The sequence below is a fragment of the Hordeum vulgare genome, chromosome 4H (genome assembly GCF_904849725.1).
Source record: "Hordeum vulgare subsp. vulgare chromosome 4H, MorexV3_pseudomolecules_assembly, whole genome shotgun sequence".
Classification (NCBI taxonomy): Eukaryota; Viridiplantae; Streptophyta; class Magnoliopsida; order Poales; family Poaceae; genus Hordeum; species Hordeum vulgare.
The window spans coordinates 252854130-252859794 of NC_058521.1; the positions used below are offsets into that span (position 1 = coordinate 252854130).

Consider the following 5665-nt stretch of genomic DNA (forward strand, 5'->3'; position numbering starts at 1 on the left):
AAAACCCTGCCACTCTGCTTCATGGTTACAGAAAACCCCTTAATCTCGCCAAAACATCTCTCCCCATCTGAAACAAATAAGAGTTATACATTTTGGATGAACTCTATCATATTCCAATGCGAGGGTGACTATTTTTAAGTTCTTGAACATGTATTAGTCTGTTTTGGATCCATTGTAACGCACATGCTTTTGTTATATGATTTGGATCCATGTCTTGACTGAATTTGCTATATGTGATGTACAGATTGTGGTGTAGATGTTATAGCTCCATGCCATGATCATTTAGGTTTTATTTTAAGTGGAGTGCTAATCTGCTTGTGCTTGAACCAATTTAGGCCGTGTTTGGAATAGGTGTAAACAAATACAGATGTATTTTTCGTTATATTACTATATAAAATAATAAAATGTACATAATTAAGGAAGTTAAGTTTGATACCGAACATGACACTAAATATAAAACCAGAGTAAATCTATGGAATGTACAATAAGATGTTTTATACCCTTTTAAAAGAAATAATAAGAGGGTATCCTTATATTACTAGAGAAAATAGCGAGCCAGATTTGTATACAAAAAGTTCCTTAACTTGCTCTGAATCCCTTTTTGCTTCATTATGATTCAGGAAGGATTCTGGTACCATCATGCAGAGAACACTAACCTAATGCTTGCGTACTGGCTCCCAAACACGCCTCATACATTGCCTATAAATGCTACTCACCGTGTCGGCGTTGGAGCTTTTGTAATGAATGACAAAAGAGAGGTACCGAATAAATATGAAAGCACTATTTAAAGGATTCAGATGATCATGCATGTGTGCCACATTTCCAGCCTTTAAAATCGACTTTATAGGTAAATTATGTATCTTGCATCATCACAAGGAGTCAATTTTTTTACAGGTATTGGTTGTCCAGGAAAAAAAGATGTACTTAAGGGGCTTGGTATGTGGAAATTCCCAACTGGAGTTGTTGAACCAGTAAAAAATTCTGATCTAGACTTGTAGAGATGTTATCCACAGATCTTTCGTTGGCACCTTCTCTAGATTACTAATAATTATGTACAGTGTGTTCAATGTATCACATACGGTATCCAACATATCGGGTGACCTTGAGCTTGCATGGCTGTGATAGATTGACGAAATTGCGACGTCTCTTTGAAATATTTTATAAATTGCGACAATTAATATGGATGGGAAGGAGTAGCATTTTCTTTGTCATACTCGCATTCTATTTCTTGCTGCACCCACCTTATTAAATGGCTGAACATGCTATCTAAGTTGAATTTATTTTATTGATAGGGTAATAAATGTTTCCGTATATCTTTCTGATCTGGGTTTGTATCTAGAAACCAGGGCCCATTTATAAGCTTATGTTCTTCCATATATCTTATTGGGAGCTTACATGCACGTTGCATTCTCTGTGTGCAGTACTGGAAAGATCGCCTTTTAAGGGCTAAGGCACTAGGTCCGAACACAATTCAAACATATGTTCCTTGGAATTGGCAAGAGCCAGAACCACATAACTGGGAACTCAAGGGTTTCGCTGACATTGAATCGTATCTAAGACTTGCTCAAGAATTGGAAATGGTTGTCATGCTTCGTGTAGGTCCTTATATTTGTGGAGGTAATTTCATTGCTTATTTAAATTTTACCATTTCAGCATGTCAATATGACTACCAATATAATCATATTTGTGTACTAAGAATAGCAAAGAACTAACCAGATTTATAAACTTCAGGAAAAGAACTAAATAATCGAAATAGTCACCCCTTCATCCTCTAAATATCTATTTCATAGTCTGCCGACTTATGTTAGAATAAGGCCTTCTATCTCTCTACCTTACATAATCTATAATCTTACCACTATTAAAGACCCGGGTGGTGATGATGGTGTGTCTGCCATCCGTCATTTCTGACCATCCGATCTGCATCTAACACCTACGACGTAAAACTGTGGTATTTATGCAAGAAAACCCTGCCACTCTGCTTCATGGTTACAAAAAACCCCTTAATCTCTCCAAAACATCTATCCCCGTCTCAAACAAATAAGAGTTATACATTTTGGATGAACTCTGTCATATTCCAATGCGAGGGTGACTATTTTTAAGTTCTTGAACATGTATTAGTCTGTTTTGGATCCATTGTAACGCACATGCTTTTGCTATATGATTTGGATCCATGTCTTGACTGAATTTGCTATATGTGATGTACAGATTGTGGTGTAGATGTTATAGCTGCATGCCATGATCATTTAGGTTTTATTTTAAGTGGAGTGCTAATCTGCTTGTGCTTGAACCAATTTAGGCCGTGTTTAGAATAGGTGTAAACAAATACAGATGTATTTTTCGTTATATTACTATATAAAATAATAAAATGTACATAATTAAGGAAGTTAAGTTTGATACCAAACATGACACTAAATATAAAACCAGAGTAAATCTATGGAATGTACAATAAGATGTTTTATACCCTGTTAAAAGAAATAATAAGAGGGTATCCTTATATTACTAGAGAAAATAGCAAGCGAGATTTGTATACAAAAAGTTCCTTCACTTGCTCTGAATCCCTTTTTGCTTCATTTTGATTCAGGAAGGATTATGGTACCATCATGCAGAGGAACCTAACCTAATGCTTGCGTACTGGCTCCCAAACACGCCTCATACATTGCCTATAAATGCTACTCACCATGTGGGCGTTGGAGCTTTCGTAATGAATGAAAAAAGAGAGGTACCGAATAAATATGAAAGCACTATTTAAAGGATTCAGATGACCATGCATGTGTGCCACCTTTCTAGCCTTTTAAAATCGACTTTATAGGTAAATTATGTATCTTGCATCATCACAAGGACTCAATTTTTTTGGAGGTATTGGTTGTCCAGGAAAAAAACGATGTACTTAAGGGGCTTGGTATGTGGAAATTCCCAACTGGAGTTGTTGAACGAGTAAAAAATTCTGATCTAGACTTGAAGAGATGTTATCCACAAATCTTTCTTTGACACCTTGTCTCACTATAATCTTACAGATCTTGATTCATGTAAGGGGAAGATATAAACATTGGAGTTGTAAGAGAAGTAAAAGAAGAGACAGGGGTATGTATGTATTACATAGCATATAGGTAAACTGATCCTGACAGAATACTGCTATAGCTACTCATGCTCTTCTTTTTCTTCCTGGATTATGTATTAGGTTGATGCAAAATTCGTCGAGGTGGTTGCCTTTAGGTAACAACTGGAACTAATTGTCTTTTCTTTTCACTCCTCCATTTTTTAAAGATCCATAGTACAATCATGTTTTTTGCAAAAGTCAATGTGATACCAACTTAGTAGGTAATATACATTTATGTGACAGCTAGCTGCCTTCTGGTACAGCATGCAAGATATGTGCTTGAGATGATAAGGACGTTACTGAGATCTTCTGACGCTAATCTCCATAACCTTCTGCTAGCAAGAATAATCTAGGAAAAAGTGAAAATGGAACATGTATTATCAGAGCAAACACTAAATGGAAATTAAATAGTGAAACCTTCTTTTCCATTGATCTATTTCAATGACTACATTTTTTTTGGCGAGAACCATATGAATAGCTTGAAGTGTGAACTAACTGTTGTCTCTCTCATGTGGGTATCTCTATCTACCAATGTGCAGGCAGAGCCACAAAGCTTATTTTTAAAAATTGGATCTATTTTTTGTGTGCATCCTAAGGCCACTTTCCGTCGACATTACTAAACAAGAGTCGGAAATCGAGGATGCTCAGGTAATTTAGATCTGCATCATCATCAAGTTGTTTAATGCCACTCATAGAAAAGTAGACATTTTTTATTGGTTTACTTCACTACATTAATTACATGTGTGTGAATACTCTGTTGACACTCCGCTTCTCAAATGCAGTGGATGCCGGTGGAGGAATTTGCGGCACAGCCATTCGTCCAAAAATATGAACTCGTGAAGTACATTCTCGAGGTCGGCCTGGCTAAGGTCGATAAGGAATACACATGATTTTCACCAATCAGCATAAAATCAGCGTTCTCGGAGAAACAATCCTTATTTAACATGAACAGGAGGGACCTGGAGAAAGCCTCAGGATCCATCAGTACACAAAAAGATAGCTGAGATTTCAGTCGGAGTTACGAAAGGGTCGATGCACTCATACTCGGTTATTTTGTTTCTCGAAGGGTAGATGTTTTATATAGTAAACCTATTTTATCGACGGTGGCATGGTTTTGGTGAACGCGTCAGACCTAAAATGGAGTAGAGCTGGACGATGAAAAACATCTTATTGTACACTCCACAGATGTACTCTGTTTTATGTTTAGTGTCATGTTTGGTATCAAACTTAACTTCCTTTCCACAGAGCATTGTACATTTGCCTGGTGATGGTAACATGTTGGCCTGATTTATATTTTCACTGAAGTGCTTGCCTGGTAATGGTACATGTATGGTTGTACTCTATTATTTTATTTCCGATGTCTCATTGCTTTGTATTCAGTGTAAAAACCATGATAACCTGTGTTAGATGTGATCGCTGTTTCTGATCTCTGAAATCACCATTTGTTTGTTGTGAGTGAGAAAATGTTCATACTTTTTTATATTAATATTTTCTACTACCTCTATCCCACAATGTAAGCTGTTTTTATAAGCTATATTATAGGATGCAGGGAGCCAGGGAGTATATTTTTGTTCCGTGGCAACGCACGAGCATTTAGCTAGTAATAATAGAATGACAATTAGGGATTCAACTACCATCTTATAACTATATCAGAGTTACATCACGCATCCAGACAAGGTAGTTCTGCTATGGACTACAAAACATGAGAAATGACCATGCTACCCTGAATGCTTGCCCACGATCACGACCATGCCTCAGTCTTCTGGATAGTTCACGTACAGGCGGTCGTTCTCCTCATCGTACTGCCATGCCAGCTGCGTGCCATCGGGATCACCTGTCTCGGGGGTACCTGAACCTGTTGGTGTGTTGAAGTAATCTGTGAGCCACGGGGACTCAGCAATCTATGGCCTCGGTGCTAGAACTAGTCAAGTTATTAGGTAAGGAAGGTGGAGTATTTAGGTTGCAGCATCCTAAGCATATATGGTGGCTAACTTACGTAGAACATGTATTGAGGGTGGTCTATACTAGCGGTCGATGATTAGATGATCACTAAGTGATCCTGAACACCTACTTACGTCAATCATAACCTCACCGTGTTCCCGATCGAAGAGAGGTCTTTGAAGGGGACAATCACGGTTACGCACACAGTTGCCAATTTTATTAGATTAAGTTCAAGTTGTCTATTACCGGATGTTAACAACTATTCCAAGTTGCCACATAACCGTGGGCACGACTTTCCGAAAGATTAAACCCTGCAGGGGTGCTCCAACTAGTCCATCACAAATGGTCACGGGCGGCAAAGTAATCCTCTATCACGGATCTTGTGATCTCATCGGATTCCTTAGAGGAAAACCTCAACTCTGCGAGAACCAACGCGTCACCAGGATTCCTATATGCAAGATATATTGCTAAGGTAAGACAAGACTAGCAGGAACTCCCGTCGTGTCAACGACCCCGATAAGAGCCGTGTTTCTCAGTCTCAGGACACGAGGATGAACGATGGTACCATGCCAAAATACCGAGTTGCCCCGGGGTGCGTAATAAGCTGCTCTGGGTTGGACCAACACT

General features: G+C 38.3%; 1 pseudogene; it reads left to right on the forward strand.

The window, feature by feature from the left end:
* The first annotated feature begins 620 nt into the window (after nucleotides 1–620).
* On the forward strand, nucleotides 621–4208 carry LOC123446356 (annotated as a pseudogene).
* The last annotated feature ends 1457 nt before the right edge of the window (nucleotides 4209–5665 follow it).